Below are 2510 nucleotides of genomic sequence, written 5' to 3' on the forward strand. Positions count from 1 at the left end.
TAGAAAAGCAAGAGGACACAGTAGAGTGGGAGAAAGAGAAGGTTTACATCTACAACTACATAAATGACCTGATGGATGATCCTCAGCTAGAAGAAGAAGGTAAGAAAGGAGATTATATAAACAGGACATACATTGATGTAAGGCAATATGGTAAATGTACTGTACTTGTTTTAGCTTTTTTTAGACCGAGGAGTCCAGAGCGCTTCACACTACATTCACACATTTAGTTAACATTAAGCTCCCCTGTAGCGGCCTGACAGAAACACATCTGCTATAGAATTGGTTGAACTGCTCCCTTTGACCAGCATTTACATGGCAGGGGTTAAAGCATGGACGATATTTGGATTTCAGAAGTGTGAGTGTGTGTGTGTGTCTTGGAGTGGGTGTTTGGGGGGGGGGGGCTACAATTACCCTTTAATATAACTATATATAATTTTCTGCTTTTTTTTCTAGCAGTTAGTCTGTTTGTTTCCTCCACTTTCTCTTGCATCACTGCTATACCTCTCCTGACAAAGCATAGGACAATTGGATAATTTGGGGTCAATCCATGTAGATTAAAAACACATAGTTTTACAATTATTATGAGCTTTGATATACAAAATCACATTGTTAGATTGTACTTTTTTCCTTTTTTATGATAACAATAATGTATTACAATTTTCTTCATCAGCGCTTCTAATAAAATAAATATAATTTACAGGACTATTGAGATCTTAATAATTCAGTGAAGGATCTTGAAGTGAATATGCTGCTCTATGCAGCCTGTGAAAATGTTGTAGGAGGGATTTTACACAGTTCTTTAAATATAACTTACACTTTGACTTTTTAAGGGGACTCTTATGTCTCTCTTTCTTTTTTCAGGCATCGTAGCTGCGAGTCTAATAACCAAACACATGCGCATGACACCATTTCAAAGACTCATGTAAATAAGACATCTGATGTAACAACCCTCCTAGATTACATGACCAAAGTGAAGAACAAATGGCCAACAATAATAGCAGATTCCTTCACTGTCGACAATCTCTTCCTGGACCGTTTAAGATATATAAAAAAAAAAAATCCAAAACGTATCCAGAAGGCAGAGAATCAGACTTGCAACCCTACAGTTCTAATTACGGCAACACATAGAACTACAGCAGCGCTGTGACCCTCCAATAGCAGACCCCATTCAGTGGCGTATAAACTGAGCTTTTCAGGAGTGACGGCGATGACAGCCAATCACACAAGACAAAGGACCCATCAGGATCTTGGGAGCTGTCTAAACTCATGGAGGTGGGCTTCAGCTTGAGCTGCGTTTTTTCCGCCTGGTCCTAGTACTCCTGCCCTGATTGGATGATAAGGACCTAATTCACTTCTCCTCCCGAATCCTCAACCTTTCCTCTCCAACAAATGAACATGCTGATCCCAATAGAAATGTCTATTATTTTAGCGGTGCTACTGTCTTGTCTTGATGAGGTGAATGTCATGTCTTCAACCAAGTATCTTCTGGGCTGTTATTCTTTTCCCCTCCAAAATAGAAATCAGGACAATCTTAGCATAAGTATGTGAATAGTAGAGATGGTATGACAGAGATATCAATAAGCCTGACCTGAGAGGAAACCATTTACAGTTTTTGTAAAAGGCTGAACTTTCCAAATGTCCTATCCTGCTTGTGTGGTTTATGTTAAGATCAATTATACTGATTTATACCATTAACATTAACATAACATTACATTAAAAAAACTAAGTATACAGTATGAACCTCTAATGTTGGTAAGCTGATCTACTAGTAGTGTGTTTCCTTGAGGGCTGCTACTTCCTCTATTCTTTTTTCTGCCATCAAAGGAAATGACCAAAAAAAAACACAACAGTAAAAGCAGATCTGAAAAACAGCTTTCAATGCCACATGGTTTACAAGTGTAGAGCTGTACTTCATCAACTCAAGAAGCTGAACAATTAAGCCCAACCTTTGCTGTATCAGAATGTCCTCAGATATTTACTGAAAAGTAGATTTAACCAAGAAGATCAGATATACCAAAAGGGAGCAAAAGAACACAGCCGAATGGGAGAAGAGGGAAGTAAATATCTATGAGACTGTAGAAGAATTTACTGATAATTACATAGTTTCTCCGCCTCAGGAAGAAGGTGAGTAAATCATAGGTGATTTAGTTTGTTTTAAGGATCTTTTAATGAAGCTCTTAATACTGCGGTTATCTATAACTGCAGAACAAAAGCATCTTTAGTTTTTGGTAATTGAAATAAAAAAAAAAAACAAAAAAAAAAACGGAAGCTCATAAAAAACAAGAAGTTGAAGTATTTTTATCTTCTGCTGTTTCTGATAATCATGGCTCGTAGAAAGGAAAGCACAATTCAAAGAACCAGAACTGCTGGTCATCCACTGTATTAAGTCCTCAGTCATCAGAGAAAACTCTGCGTGATTTTTAGAGTTCTTTATGCTTCCATATTATTTCCCTGACAAGTTTTATGGAGATACAGACCTCATTCTTCAGAATGACTAGATAGCAGCTATA

The 2510-nt window shown here is 37.3% G+C and overlaps 1 long non-coding RNA gene across 1 annotated transcript in view; it reads left to right on the forward strand.

The window, feature by feature from the left end:
* LOC107104932 overlaps positions 1 to 2510 on the forward strand; it is a 6755-nt gene continuing 4245 nt past the window's right edge. Inside the window, exon 1 of the long non-coding RNA XR_001482305.1 lies at positions 1 to 99. This is a non-coding gene — a long non-coding RNA (uncharacterized LOC107104932). The remainder of the gene's footprint in view (positions 100 to 2510) is intronic.

This window comes from Cyprinodon variegatus, unplaced genomic scaffold, assembly GCF_000732505.1.
Source record: "Cyprinodon variegatus isolate N-32 unplaced genomic scaffold, C_variegatus-1.0 Scaffold1960, whole genome shotgun sequence".
Classification (NCBI taxonomy): Eukaryota; Metazoa; Chordata; class Actinopteri; order Cyprinodontiformes; family Cyprinodontidae; genus Cyprinodon; species Cyprinodon variegatus.